Consider the following 16022-nt stretch of genomic DNA (forward strand, 5'->3'; position numbering starts at 1 on the left):
TTCTACATGTATGGCAAGACATGGGGAAACAGCCAAGGACATTATCTAAAATGTTCATCAAAATAAAGTCTGAACTATAAGGAGGAGCAGAAGGGAGAGTGAAGGCAGGCACAGCCCCCCTTCTTTACCACAAGCCTAGGTGCACAAAGTCCAATAATGTATACAAAGTATTTCAGCGGCTGGAAAAGTAGGACAAACAAGGGACACACAGCAAGAACAAAGGAGAAGGGGGTGTTCCCTGGAGGTCCATGATTAGGACTCTGTGCTTTTGCTGCCAAGGGCCTGGGATCAATCCCTGGTTGGGGAATTAAGATCCTGAATACCATGCAACCAAAAAAAAAAAAAAAACCAACAGAGAGAGAGAATAAAAAGTAAAGAGGAGAATGATAGTAACAGGAAGCCTAGTGTCAAGTTGCCCCAACCTGACGCTGCCTCGGTAGCCTTGGTCTTGCTCCCCCAGCCCTACTTACCAAGGCTGTTCAAGAGAGCAGTGTGTGATTGCCCTCAGCCTTGCTGCCGAACAGCAGACATCAAAGACATAGCAAGCCTAACCAACCGACTCCATGACATCAGCACCCAATCTCCCGCAAAATAAGAAAAGCAAACTGACAAACGTTGAGCAGACCCACCACTCAGGAAGATACCAGACACAGAGTTCGAAGACATTTTTAGCATCTAACACAAGCTTTTAAATGCCTAAATATACTTAGGCAAGGGCTTCCCTGATAGCTCAGTTGGTAAAGAATCCGCCTGCAATGCAGGAGATCCCGGTAAGATACCCAAGAGAAGGGAAAGGCTACCCACTCCGGTATTCTGGCCTAGAGAATTCCATGGACTGGACAGTCCATGGGGTCACAAAGACTTAGGCAAAACCTTTCAAATGGAATGATAAAATACACCTTGATTTATAAAACATTATTTAAAAACAAATGAAGCATTATGTTTGTGCAGTGAAGAGTATGAAAAAGCGAAAAGCATTTTGCAATAAATGCTGGAAGGTTTAAGAGACTGCAGTAAGACTGAGGATAGATCTAATCTGTGAGATCTAAAGGTATGATTCTGCAAATTAAGAGAAAGGGTAGTAGGCAGCTAAACCGAGACCAGATATTTCATTCTTTGTAAAATGTGTTAAAATTGACATTTCTACAAAAAGATCATATTTGTTTATATGTATATATACTGTGTTTGTGTGTGTGTATATATATATATATATATATAAACACACTAACCTTAATACTCCAAATACCACCTACTCTGTTAAAAAAGACACAAACAAAAAGGATGGTTCCAGTTCTATCCACACCCTGAATTTGATGTACTCACCGCAGATGGATCCTGCACCGGATGAGACAGAAGAATGTTTATTAAACAGCTACTGTGTGCCAGACCTCAGAGCTAAAATTCCCCCTTTTGCTTGACCCCTTATTTTCCCAGTCTCCAAGGGGTAAGAATGGAGGGAGAGGGCTGAAGGTCACACCACGCCTTCAGATACAGCTGATATTTAACAGCAGGCAGAGGTAGAAGGCAAACACAGAGCTCCAGCGACCGAATAGGTCAGCCCTAATTTAGAGATGACTTTTTCATCTTAAGAGGAAGACAGAGATGAGTTAACTCTTCCATCATCCTTTCTCTGGCAGCTTCTGAGCCAATCTTCTTACTCTTCAGGTTCTCCTGATGAAGGGCACACCTTCCTTCCCTAGTTTTATCTTCTTTCTGGTCACCAGAAACACTGATTCTGGAATTCAGCAGGACCTCGGTGTCAGAAAAATGAAAACTGGGGCTGATCCAGCAAAGAGTGTGAAGTCGTATCACTAACTTCAAGACAAGCTTCCAGTCCTCACAGCTTAGAGCCAGGTCCCAATGCGGTGGCAGCTCAGAGAGACAGAAAGGAAGGAGGACTCTTTTCCATGTCCCAAGATCCAACCCACGGGGGCCTCCTTTTCTCCCTTTTCTATTGCTAATTATTCCCCTTTTTGTTTTCCTTTTTCTAGTCAAGCGACACATACTTCTTGAGGCTTTACTTAAACATGCACGTTTCCCATTTTAACACAGCTTTTATCCACGTAAAGGGAACACTTAATACATCGTGAAGTCGCCCCTGGGGGATCTTGTAGAAAATCTTTTGTTTAAAAAAAAAAAAAACTGACCTCTGAAGTGAAATTGTGCCAAATGCTATTTTATGTTGGACCACAACTACTAGCACCCCACTCCCTGCCAACTTTATGTCAATATTCAGAATCGTGGGTGCAAAGTGCTGATAATGAGTGTAGGCCCAGGGTTTTTTCTGCATGACCACATACAGGACACACCTGAGTGACTAGCAATCAAATAATAATAATGAATAAGACCAGCCACAACGTATCAACACCTGTTCGTAGGTCAAGCATTAGACCGGTGCTTAAGTACCTGGTTCAATCCTTACAATTGTGAGGTCAACTTTATCATCCCAGTTTAATGATGAAAAGCTGAGCTCAAAGACCTTGCTTACAGTTTCACAGCCAGTAAGAAGAGAAGCCAAAATGTGAATGCAGGACAGTCCACCAATTCTTCTCTTCCTGGTGACGGAGAAAAATCAGACAGGACTCAATGTCTGGAGGACATGTGGCAAGACCCTTCCCAGTTCTGGGGGCCCCTCCCTCCTGTGTGTGGGTCTCGTCAGTGGAAATCAATGCTGGGGTGGGAAATCTGCATGCTAGATATATCAAGGGAAATGACAGCAGTAAATACCTGTTCGATTTTCATGATTTTTGAGTGAGGGAAGGAGAAAAGGAGAAATCTGCATGGAAACATTCTCTGTGCCCCCAGTGACGTCATTTACCTCCCCACTTATCTCAAGCTTTAACACTAGAACATCCTGAAAGTAACTTGTTTTGTAAAACTTCGGCACAGAGAAGCAAGGGCTGACCTTGCATTAATTAGCTTCTCTACTTCAACCTCAGGTACCACCGATGGAAACGACAGGGCTGCAGGAGCGCTGCCAGCCTGGCTGCCAGCTCAGCTCCCAGCTTTTGACTCTGCAGCAGGTCTCTAGCCAAGTTCTACACCCCTGAGTTGCTGAAGACTGGGGCACATGTGCATGGTGTTAAGAAAAATACTAACAAGAGGCAATACACTCCCATTTGAGAAACCAGAGAAAATAAAACCAACTTTCCTGTCGTGGTATTATTTGGGGACATTTCCTGGCAGCTTTTTTCATCTACATTTAGTACATGGTTATGACTGTAGCTTACATAAAATTCTGTTGCTTGTTTCTCCACCTACCACCACTTCTGTTTAACTATCAAGGGTCCCCTGTTCTGTTTAGCCTTTCCTAGCCGTCCCCTTGCCCAGGTGAAGCTGATCCCAATTCTTCTCTTTCGATGCTTCCACTACCCTCTGAACACACCTGAGTCACATTCCTCTAAAATTTTACTAACGAGCTTACACATCAGGCTCCCCCTATAAACCACATAGTCATTTCAAGCAGCGTGACTGTAAGCTTTGTTTATTTTTCACATAGTTGGAAGAAACAACACCAAAATGTTAATAGGGGCTGAGCTGCAGGGTCGTGCCATGACTGATTTGTTTTAGCATTCTTTCCACTTTTTGATGTGGTTCCAAATTTCCCTTAGATAACATATAATTTCTTTCATGCATATTTAACTGACTATAAAACTTTCTTAGAACCGCAACTGATAAACTTCAAAATCAGACAAAGGAGAAAGGGGCCGGATGCCATGAGACATGGGCAAATGTCCCGATTTCAAAGCAAGAAGCAAGGCGATGCTGACACCTACAAATAAAAGGCCCTGATAACTACAAACCAAGAATGACTTCTGGCACAACTATACAACAAATGGTTTGAGGGCTTTTAGAAAGGAATGAACTTTGGGAAAAGGTACTATGGGTCTATGGGTCCACAATGGCCAAATGATCAAGCTATATCAAAATGCAACCAGTTGTTTCTTGTGATTACCAAGCTCACAGATCAGGTGAAATGAGATTTTATATATATATATATATATATATATTTTTTTTTTTTTTTTTAATTTCAGCAAAGCATCTTAAAAAAACTCCCATGATTCACTTGTGGCTAAGTCAGTGAAATAGTCAAGCATCTTGACCATTCATTCAGCTGAACAACTACCCCAACAGAATGTTCATCACTCTCTCTTTGGGCTGTCACTGTACTTTGTGTATGTCTCACAGCACTTACTACACCTGGATGAGCTCCTGGTCTCTCTTCCTATTAGCCCTGGGGTCAGCACTCTATCGGAGAAGGCAATGGCTCCACACTCCAGTACTCTTGCCTGGAAAATCCCACGGATGGAGGAGCCTGGTAGGCTGCCATCTATGGGGTCCTGAAGAGTTGGGCACGACTGAGCAACTTCACCTTCACTTTTCACTTTCATGCATTGGAGAAGGAAATGGCAACCCACTCCAGTGTTCTTGCCTGGAGAATCCCAGGGACGGCGGAGCCTGGTGGGCTGCCGTCTATGCGGTCGCAGAGTCGGACACGACTGAAGTGACTTGGCGGCAGCAGCACTCTGTAGATGTGTACCCTGGTGTCGCCAATGGCTTGATGATAAGCTGGAGAAACAAGCCGTCAGCACAACACAGTGTTTTATTCTTCTCCATACCTTGTCCATGTCTTCTCAGCAATGACTTGACTAAAGATAGGCCCAAGAGGCAGGTTCATCAATACTCCAGATGGCCCAGGACAGGAAAAAATAGTTAATGCTATATAGATGGCAGAATCAAGATTCAAATGATCCTGACAGCCCAGCATTCTGGGCCAAAAACAAAGCCGGTTGTGCCAGTCCAGGCTGGGTGGGGGCACTTTGAAACTTCCTTGCGTCCATGAGACCTGCCCTGGCAACCATCCACGTGAAACAGAGCTGGTGCCATCTCTGACTGTAAGGTTCATCGGAGCCCACAGTGCCAAGAGTAATGCAATCTTAAATGGCATCAAAAGTAGGCCAGTGTCCAATTCACGGAAAAATGGTAATACTCCCACTGTACCCCACAGAGGTCAGGCTCAAGTGCAGGATTAAGCTCAAGATGTCACACTTTTAATGATACTCTTTAATGGGTTAAAATCACATAATCTGAAAAGCACCCAACGGTTTATCATGCAAACTCTCTATTCCACCCAGCCCAGCAGTCCCCTAGTGTTCTCCTCAGAGGCAACCAACATTACCCATTTCTTCTGTACTCCAAACACACGGCATGCACATATAAGCAAATAAACACACCCTCCTCTTTTTGCACAAATGGCAGCACACCATATATGCTGCTCCATACACTGCCTTTTTCACTTAAAAAAAAACATATTCTAGGGCTTCCCTGGTGGCATAGTGGATAAGAGTCTGCCTGCCAGTGCAGGGGATGTGGGTTTGATCCCTGGTTCAGGAAGATCCCACATACCAAGGGGCAACTAAGCCTGTGCACCAGGAACTATTGAGCCCACATGCCTAGAGCCTGTGCTTGCAACGAGAAGCCACCGCAATGAGAAGCCTGCACACCACAGTGAAGAGCATCCCCTGCTCATAGCAACTAAAGAAAGCCCACACACAGCAACAAAGACCCAGCACAACCAAAAATAAATAAATGAAGATATTAAAGATACTTAATTATATATATATATATATATATATATATATATATATCTCCTACAGAGTTTTACACCAATTACCTGAGAAGCAGTCTCACTCTCTTCTGTGGCTGCACAGGGTTCACCTGCCTGGAGACCCTAGCCTGAGGAGCATTTATGTTATCCCAGCCTTGTGCCACTGCAAACCACACTGTAAGAAACAAACATCATTTCTCACATATGCAGACATAGTCACAGAACAAAGAATTGGAATTACAAGAACAAAAAGTGGATGCATTTGTAATTGTGATGGATATTGTCAAATGGGACATTGCTTTTTTATCTTTTTTTAAAATTTATTTTTAATTGGAGGATAATTACTTTACAATATTGTGCTGGTTTCTGTTGTACAACAACGTGAATCAGCTCTAAGTATATTCCCTCCCTGTTAATTTACAAAATCTTTTTGAGTGGGGAGGGAGGTGGGAGGGGGGTTCAGGATGGGGAACACATATACCCCCATGGCTGATTCATGTCAATGTATGGCAAAAACCACTACAATATTGTAAAGTAATTAGCCTCCAATTAAAATAAATTAATTAATTTTAAAAAATCTTTTTGAGTAGCTGCAAGATTTATTGAGTATTTATGGTATGGAGAAAATATTGGTTGGTTTCAAAGTTGACTCTTAAAAGCTGGAATATGGGACATTGCTTTTTAAAGAGAGTGATGGACAAAATGGAGTTTTCCAAAAGAGGGGGCTGGAAATTACGAAGGAAGAGGTAAAGAAGCTTAGTGTAGAGAGATGAGCACCATCAGCTTCAAAAACCCAAGGCCACCACCAAGAAATTCCATCCTAGCTCACTTACCACAGCCCGGACAGGTCCTCGGGAACTTAACACACATCATCTCGCTTGACTGTTACAACCCTGAGGGATAAGCATTTCTATCCTTATTATGAAAACGAGGAAACTGAGGCCAGAGTCCTCTTGCCAAAAGCCACAGAGCTGGCAAGGGGCAGATCGGGGACTCACACCAAATTGGGCAGCTCCACCATCCGTGCTCCTCACCCTCTCAACCTCTGGCCCCTCCAGCTCCGGCTGCACAAGTGAATCACACAAGTGGCTTCCACAGGAGCCCTGCCCAGATTCTGACCTGACTTGTCAGGACACAGCATGTACAGGCTTAAATGCCCTCCTCTCAGGTGACTCCACCGTGCAGTCAAGACTAAGAACCACTGCCCTAGTCTACAGTAGTTCTTCAACGAGGGCGGGCATCGGACTCCCCTGGAGCCCTCGTAAAAACTCAGGCCCCACCCGCTCTGAGTTTCAGAATCAGCAGGTCTGGGGCGGTGCAGGGGAGTTCACAGCTCTAGCAAGATCCCAGTGATGCTGATGCTGCTGGCCGGAGGACCAATGCTTCGAGAACTGCTGCTCTAGAAGCAAGAGCTACCACTGCTCTTAGTAATAGACAGCAATTAACATTTTACAGGACACCATCACCCCAGTGAACTTCCACTGTTTTGGAAGGTCCAATGGGATAATATTCTCTGCAAGATGACATGAGAACAGATGCTCAAGCGTCTTAGCCAAGTTCACACAGGTTGCAAGTGATACAAAACTTTCGTTTCTTTTTTTGTTTTTTAGTAAATGTCTTTGCCTTGACTTGCTGACATTTAGTTTAATAATCCTCCTACTACACTAACATCAGACTCCAGGAGGTAAGAACCTTGTCTCTTGTTTACTCTTTTTTTTTTAAAAAAAAAAAGGCTTTTTAAAATTACTGATTTATTTGGCTACAGTGGATCTTAGTTGCAGCATGCGGGATCTTTAGTTGCCAAACGTGGGATCTAGTTCCCTGACCTGGGATCGAACCCATGCCCCCTGCATTGGAAGCGTGGGGTCTTAAGCCACTGGACCGCCAGGGAAGTCCCAACCTCTTGTTTACTCTTATTTCTGAACTTGAAACCATGCTGGTGCTCAACACATATGCCTGAATGAATGAAGTAATGAATCACAGTGTGTAGGTACACTGAGATATGGTGCCCAAAGGAGAAAATTAGGAGCCAAGTTGATGACAGCTCATATTAAAGAATTCTAATAATTAGAAGTATTCAAAAATTAAATGAACTGCCTCAGTGAACAGTGAACTCCCCATCCTCAGAGAGCAGCAAAAACCAAAAAGCCAAGGCACAGAAATGTCACAAAGCGACTCTACACTCCAAGGCGACCTCCTTGATCTCTAACAACTTTTGTAAAGCTAAATTTTGATTCTGGTGCATTCCAGCAAAGAAGGGGTACCTTCTAAATCCTTCTTTAAAAAAAAATGTATTTCTTTATTTATTTTTAGCTACACTGGGTCTTCATTGCTACACTCAAGCTTTTTCTAATTGTGGTGTGAGGGGTCTACTCTTCGATGCGATGCACGGAATACTCACTGCAGTGGCTTCTTTTGTTGAGGAGCACGGGCTGTAGAGCCTGAGCTCAGTAATTGTGGCACACGGGCTTAGCTGCTCTGAGGCATGGGGAATTTTCCCGGACCAGGGATCAAATCGGTGTCCCTTGCACTGCAAGGGGAATTCTTAATCACTGGACCACCAGGGAAGCCCTCTAAATCCTTCTTGATTATGGGTCAACTAGCCTGTCAACCAGAGAAAGCAATGTCACCCCACTCCAGCACTCTTGCCTGGAAAATCCCATGGGCAGAGGAGCCTAGTGGGCTACAGTCCATGGGGTCGCCAAGAGTCAGACACGACTGAGCAACTTCACTTTCACACACTGGAGAAGGAAATGGCACCCCACTCCAGTGTTCTTGTCTGGAGAATCCCAGGGACGGCAGAGCCTGGTGGGCTGCCACCTATGGGGTCGCACAGAGTCAGACACGACTGAAGCGACTTAGCAGCAGCAGCCTGCCAACAGCTATACTATGTAAATTTAGGGAAGTTACTTCACTCCTGTGCCTCAGTTTCCCTGGACACAAAATGAAGGGGTGTGTCAGTTAGTCCCTCGGGATTATCTAACAAAATGACTGGCAAATAATAAACAACGAACAGATGTACCAAAGTACTTAGAATGCATACAACGTCTGCCTCTTCTCTCCGCCATTCTGCACTGCAACTAATCCGGCATCTAATTGGTATTTCCATGAAAATTAAACTTCACAAAGAACCAAGGGCAAATTCAAAATCAAACTGATTCCCCCTGCCTTTGAATTCCACGCCTCTGTCAGTTTAACAACTGATCTATTATATTTTTTAAATCCATTCTTCCAGCAGCCACCTATTGGACATGCACTGTGGGCCGAGAATTGTGCAAGGCCCTTGGGGAACACAGGAGAGTCACACCAGCCCTGCCTTCTGGGGTACACGCCTACACCCACCTCTTTTCGTAGTTTCAAGACAGCTCTGCATTTCTCCCAGCTGGGTTGTGTGGAGGGCTTCACCTGAATTTACTAGCATAAAATTCTGTGTTTACAGATCAATTTTGACAAAGAAAACCACAGCACAGAATAACACGATGAGAAATGAACTAAGATCCAGAGGGAAGCTTTTAATTTTTTAAGACCTAAAATACTAGGTGTCAAGGTTTCATCTTTATGATGGAATAAAAATACAATGTCCTCACTTAAGACCACTGCATTCACATCTGAGTGATATGAAGCAGTCAGGCTGAGAATGTCTTCAGGAAGCAGCTTCTCAAAATCACCAACACTGTGAAATCCTAGGGGCTTTTAGGAGATTTCTGAGGGGAAAGGATAAGAAACTGGGGGAGACTCCCAGCAGACATCTATTACTAGCCCTTAGTTACTGGCTTTGAACACTAAAAACTATGTTTTCAGATACATCACCAGAAGAATGAGGACTGCTATTAAAGTCTTGTGAGCCTCCCTTAAAAACCTCACAAAGATGATCGGAGGTGACCCAGAGCAGAGATGTCATTTGTCAAACAGAGGATGAAACCTTTGGCTCCAAGTTAGACAATGCAAATGACCCCGTCAGAATGCAGGAGCCAAGGGAGAATGACTCAGAAGAGGGAAGCTGGGCAAACACTCCAAAGCCAGAGATGAAAAGTTAAGATGGGTGTTTATTGTAATGATTCAGCTCATAAACAGATTCTGACAGCCACGTTCAGGTGCATGTTAACAGGGCTTTTCTTCCTCAAGGAATAATATCAAGGCCAGCCTGCTGATCCACTCACAAGCACACGCTTGTGATTCGGGACACCTAAAGAAACTCTGTGCAGCAGTTTGCTGAAGGCATTAGAGCTAGGATAAAACATCCAGAGAACTAACATTTTATTTTTCCAGTTCCTGTGGCCATACCTATGGCTGAGAAGCTTAGGGCTGGAAAGAATAGAGGCTGAAGTCACGGAGCCCAACTCCTCAAACTTTAAGATGTCCAGGCATCACCTGCAGAGCCTGTTAACAGCAGAATTCCAGGCCCCACTCCCAAGAGTCTGACTGTATGAATGGGGAGAGGCGCTACCCCCACCCCCCAGGACTTGGTATGTCAAGAAGCACCCTAACATTCTAAGGTAGGTGATCTCTAGGCTGCTGCATGGAAAGCTGACCTAATCCAACTGCTGTTTCTTTGTTTGTTTGTTTGTTTGTTTCAATAAGTGAAAGTAAAGCTCAGAGAGGTGAAGTACCTTGCCCAAGTCCAACTTCCTAAATACAGGGCTGGCTCCACCAGGAACAGATCCATAAGTACAAAGAGATGCCACAAGTTGTGAAAAGGTACAGTCAACCCTGAGGGTAGCAGGCAGCAAGCTAGTTTCTTAAACAGAGCCTTTCACTGGTGAGAAGTAATGAAAGAGCCTGCCAAGAGACCCCCGGCCGGAAGACTTATAGGCAGATACAACTGAGTTATATGACTGAGGGCCGATCTTCCCACAGGACTCCATCCTGTCCCCTGCATGGTCATTTCCTGTGAGCACCTGCAGGGCAGGGACCGAGTCTCTTCCACTTGTGCATCACCCTCTTAAATAGGGTGAACTTGGTTATGAACTTGGTTACTGTCAGGCGAATGCTATTACCCACCTCTGCCTAGAATGCCTTCCAAAGGGCTGGGCCACCTGGCACATGCCCCGCCCAGCTTTCAGCCCCTTTCTGGTATCACAGCCTCTGAGAAATAACTGTCCCTTCCCCCTACCTCTCCCAGGGGACCCTGTGATGCCCATTAGCACCCAGGTTTGTAATCACCTTTGTTTACCTAGGAGACTCCTCGAGGGCAATGATTTTGGTCTTTGAAACCTGGGCCCCAAGCTCAGCTTGCCAGGCATAAGTTGTTCTAAACAAATGTTTAGAAGGTGTCAACAAAGGAGGAGGGGCCGGAAGGATGAGAGGGAGAAAGGAATCTGAAATACTTTGCTGCAGACTCAAAACCCTACAAAGTTGCAGATGTACTTCTGCAGGAAAATGGAAAAAATCCCTATTATTTCCTCTGTTCATATTTGACAAGTCAAGTCACTGTCTCTCCAGTGCCACCACCATCAGAGAGGCGTGGTGGCTGCACTGGGAAAGGGCCTCACCTGTCGATTCTCCAAAACCCACACACACCTGTGGTCCATTCTCAACACACAGTCAGCTCCCTCCTCCCAGAGTATTCATGGCTTCCAGAGACCCCAGGGTCCTCCTACACCACTCATGGTCTGTACCTTCTGAACAGAGCCTGGGGCACTCACCTCTGCCCACTTGATCCTGCTGCCTCCTCCTCCCAGACAGCTGTGGGCAATACTCCCCAAGGCACAGGCCAGGCAACGCACCTTGGAGGGACTCCGAACATCCAGAGCTTAAAAGGCAGGCTTTTCAGACAAAGCTGATCTCTCCTTGAAATGAGGCCACAACCAGACACCTTCCCTCCCCCTGCTGTGAGGCATCCCTGTGCTGGATGTGACTAACAGTTTACCACCTTAAAGCAGCACTAAGTTTAAAACTTCAAGCTATACTCTGTTCTGACACCCTTACACTCTCACCTTCACAAGCCCAGCTGGCAAGGCTTGCTCCACCCTTTACCTCTCTGCTCCCTCGGCCTGGGGAGCTGCAGCTAGGACCCCATCTTGCTCCGAGAGGCTAAGTGACTTGCCCAAGGTCACACAGCACGAAAGCAAGACAGGGGGAAAGCAAGGCGTTTACACTCAGACCCTGCAGCCAGCTCTCCTCCTCGCTGCCACACTGCCCACCACTGATGCACCATCTCCTGAAGCCAGGGGGTTCTCCTAGCCTCTCAGTCAGGACCTTCCTTTTTCTTGTTTTTTTTGACGGCACCATGTGGCCTGTGGGATCTTAGTTCCGCAACCAGGGAATGAACCCATGCCCCCTGCACTGGAAGAGTGGAGTCTTAACCACTGAACTGCCCGGGAAGTCCCTAAAGCCTTCCATTTTCAAATCCAACAAACCTTTGGGTTCTTTGGAGAGTTTATCCCATTCTCATTTTAGTGGCTATACAACAAGACCAGATTTCCTGTTTCTTTCTTGTGTTTATTATGCTCAGGATATTTTTCCTAATGCCCTGAGAATTATTCCTGTAGGAAACATTCAGCTCCTCTGAAGCTGTCTGGACTCTGAAACCCCTTTCCCTGAGAACCTGCCTTCAGGGACGTAACAGGGCGGGCAGCTGCTGATAAGCCACAGCGTGGAGCAGGGAGCACTTGCTCTGACGCTGGGTGTTCACTGTCCTGGCTCTGCCACCACCACCACTAGGACCCACCAGCTTCACCTTCCTGAGCCTCAGGGTCCCCAGCCAGAAATACACAGATAACACAACCTAACTGACGAAGTTGCTGCCAAAATTCAAGACGATGTAGCCACTATACCCAGCACGGAGTCTGACAGGCATAGCCCCCCATAAATGGAGCTGAGATGATTTTTTCAACTGCTTTCAGGCACTGCCCACGAGGACGTGGGGGAAGCACAATATACAGTTTTCCTGGTGCCCAGAGAATTCTTCCTACAGGCCCCCTGCCACGTGTAATTGCAGTTGGAGGAGAAATCAGAAATGAAGAGGGCTGCTTTGACACTTAAGGCAGGCAAAATAGGATGATTACGTACTCTCCTAGGGCTAAAAAGCCCTCACAAACACCCCAGTTCCCTCACTCCCAGCCCACAACCTTCTGGCGGTGTGTTATCTACAAGTCACTGGAGCTAAGTTGAGTCTCATTTCCTCATCTGCAAGACAGAGATAACCTTACCCACAGCCCGAGCCCTTCAGGATGATGGGAGGCAGTGTTTTTCAGTCTGTGATCTGCAAACCACCTGTGTGCTGGGCGCTGATGGACTCCTCCCCAGCCCCTAGTCCTTCTTCCTTCCTACTGGAGACTCTGCTGTATCCGGATTCCCACCACTGCTCCAGATGGCTCCAGGAGTGTGGTCACCCTCAGGGAACAGTGACTGGCCCACTCCAGCCAAGGAGGCATGGTGGAAAAGAGCTGGGGGAGCCAGGAGTTGACCTGTGTCCTCGTTCCTCCTCTGGATGTGGCCGTGTCCGACTAAAACCTTTGGAAATGCCACAGCCGGCAAATGAAATCAGCATCCAAGATGGCAGAGATGGAGAGAACCTGGGGCCCTGTTGACATCACAGAGCCCCCGAGTCAACTCCAAGGCCCACCCCACCTCTGGATTCAGACTCGCCCCACAGCACAGCTCAGGGGAGGGAGGCATAGTCGCACGGCAGGTCGCATGAACAGCGGGTCACACAGCTGTGTGGAGCACCCCCCTCCTGTCTGAGAGACGATGAGTTTCCCTACCGCTGGCCAGTCTGAGTTGGAGTTTGTAACTTGCAGCTGAAAATATTCAGAGAACCTGTACAAACCTAGGGGACAGCGTGGAAAATACAGATTCCTGGGGTCCGCCCCGGGGAGGAATACGCGTTTTTAACAAGAACCCCCAAGGCATCATGATGCTCCCCAAATTGGAAGAACTACGGCTCTAATGGAATGTTAGACACGCAGAGCAGGGCTAGGCACACAGGCGAACTCTAAGTCCCAGTTCGTTTTGGGTCAGACCAGGGCCCTCCTATTTCCTGTGTAAAGCTACTGCGAGTTGTCAAACAAGCCTCACCTCTTCCCACGAAAGGCTGCTCAGCACAGTTTTAGGGAAACGTCTGCTGACACTCGGCCAGCACCCTGTCCCGTGACTCTACTGGCTTCCTGTCCAGCAGCGCCCGGAGCCATTACCTGCATCCCCTTTCAGTGCCACGCACACCACACGGCACAGTGGCTCACGGCCCCTCGTCCCACCATCCCCGCACTCCCTGTGGCCCTTCCAACTTTATTAGAAGGCCTGGCTATCTCTTATCGTGCACCAATCACCCCCTGTGGCACCAGGAAACTGCAGGGGAAGCTGGATTGATTAGGAGAAGATAAAAGAAGGTGCTGGCAGAGGCTGCCGGCTGAGTCCTGAAAGCATTGTTTCTGAAATGTTAGAGGTGCAGTGTCCTCAGGGGTAGGACCCCAACCCCCTCCTTCCAACGGGGAAACTACGATGCAGCAGGGGGTGAGACTTGGGGCTCTATTCACGCAGATCTTCAGCATTAATCAGACAGGGTAGAGGAAGTGGGGACAGAGAAGGCTTCATGTGGGGAAAAAAAAGGACCGAAGGGAGGGGCAGGCACTTATTTAGAGGGACCTTTGAGGATACTAGTTGCCTAGATAAACCATGATGGCCAAGTCGGTTTTGCACTTAATATCTGAGTGGTTATTAAATGCAGAGCACTTCACCAGGGGTAGAAGTGACAGAAGGGTCTAGAGCTGAGAAGATGAAGGACCTCGGTGTACCAATGAAAATGAGGCAAATGCAGAAAATAAAGGCAAGTCCCAGTAGAAGAAGTGTCTTCAGAAAGCCTCCCCAACTGCCCCGAACTTGATAGTAATCAGGCGTCCATCTCTCTGTGCTTCACAGAGAGCAATGCTGAGCAATGCTGAGCAATGCTCACAGCTGAGCAACGATGATGCTGTCACCCCGGCTATGACCCTACACTGAAATCGCCTGTCTGCTCATCTCCGTCTCCGACAGCAAAGAGGCTCATCACCTGGTTCATTTCTAGCACGGGTCCTGGCACAAGAACTCGGTAAAGGCTGCTTCATGAAATGGATAAATGGATGGATGGATGGATAACGGGTAAGTGAATGTGTGCGGATGTCAACGAGTTCTGGCTGGGGAATCGGGGAAGGTTTCATGAAGGGCTGAGGCATCTGAGCTGGATATTGAAGCATGTGGACACGTGGCGATGAAGGGGAGACCCACTTCATCCAAAGTGCCTAGCACCATTTTAGGCATAAAGCTGGTGCTTCATAAACACTTCCCGGATGAGTTTACTACTGAACTGGCTTTCCTAAGTGAAGGAAGCTCGTTTCATTTCCCACAGCCCTTTGTTTCTCCTTAGGTAAACAGAAGCAACTCTTAAAGAGCAGTTAAACTGATAAACCAAGAGAAAGGTCATTGCCTACCAGTCTCTGCAAACATTCCTATGCAAAGACAGTTTAACAGCATAAGGAAATTCCATTTCTACTGATGTGGAGTTTTCCAGGATATACTGTTCCGTGACAAAGGCAATGTATATCACCTCCTTATGTATCTGCACATAAAAAAACGGGGAGGAATACATAAGAAACTTCAAACAAAAAAAAAAAAATCACCAAACTTTAGAGAATGTATCATTTATCACCTAAACAGGGAGAATGAAATCAGTTTTGCCAGTGAAAGAGGATGTTATTGATGATTCCCCAGGACAAAGAACCTAAGCTAGGACTGCCGTGGCAAGCTGGAATGTATACTCAGCCCACCTAATGGGGACCAGGTCTGGGAAGAAAGGGAAGTGGACCTGGCAGGGATGAGAATGAAATTTTTCAATGTATACATTTTTATAGTACTATTTTGACTTCTGAACAAAGTATATGTATCAACCATTTTTAAATGGGATTATCTTTTCAATGGGGAAAAAAAATAAAAAGCCAAAGAATTTAACCTTCCAACTCTTCTGAACAAAGGAAGCAAGCTCATTTGGGGGCACCATCAAATAGCCACCCTGAAGAGCAGCCCTAGAGATTAAATGAAATCCCTGCTCACAGCACAACCCTTTTTGCAACAGACAAGAAAACAGCCCTGAGAGAAGAGCGCTGTGCATGGCCTAAAAAGGCTTTGACTCCATTCGGGGCCAGCTGGGACGGGGAGCACTGGGGGGAATATAAACAGTGCGACAGACATAAAGCAGTTCAGGTTTTACACAATCATGGCAACAAAGTGAGACTGATTCGCGTCTGAATTAAGCTCTTTATATTGTTTCTACTTAAAAAGGAAATGTATTGACTACAGTCCTCCTCACAGATTTATCTTCCCTGACATCAGGCACATTCATAACCTATTTTAAATTCCAAGGAACAATGCTGGGGTTTAGGAAAATGAATACCAGTGTGTTGCACCAGAATGTTTTGGAGGCTGGGAAGAAGCTTCTCTG

At 46.2% G+C, this 16022-nt stretch overlaps 1 protein-coding gene across 41 annotated transcripts in view; it reads right to left on the bottom strand.

The window, feature by feature from the left end:
* Positions 1-16022, bottom strand: part of SORBS1 (sorbin and SH3 domain containing 1) — a 232866-nt gene that overhangs the window by 196342 nt on the left and 20502 nt on the right. Inside the window, exon 2 of one of the 41 annotated variants that reach the window (XM_040254573.1) lies at positions 5675-5783. The exons of 39 other annotated variants lie outside the window; for them this stretch is intronic. The gene's annotated coding sequence lies outside the window, so the exon portion shown is untranslated. Of the gene's footprint in view, positions 1-5674; positions 5961-16022 lie in introns of those variants that run through there. One more of the 41 variants, XM_040254572.1, reaches the window with a different exon arrangement.

Source organism: Oryx dammah, unplaced genomic scaffold (genome assembly GCF_014754425.2).
Source record: "Oryx dammah isolate SB20612 unplaced genomic scaffold, SCBI_Odam_1.1 HiC_scaffold_14, whole genome shotgun sequence".
Lineage (NCBI taxonomy): Eukaryota > Metazoa > Chordata > Mammalia > Artiodactyla > Bovidae > Oryx > Oryx dammah.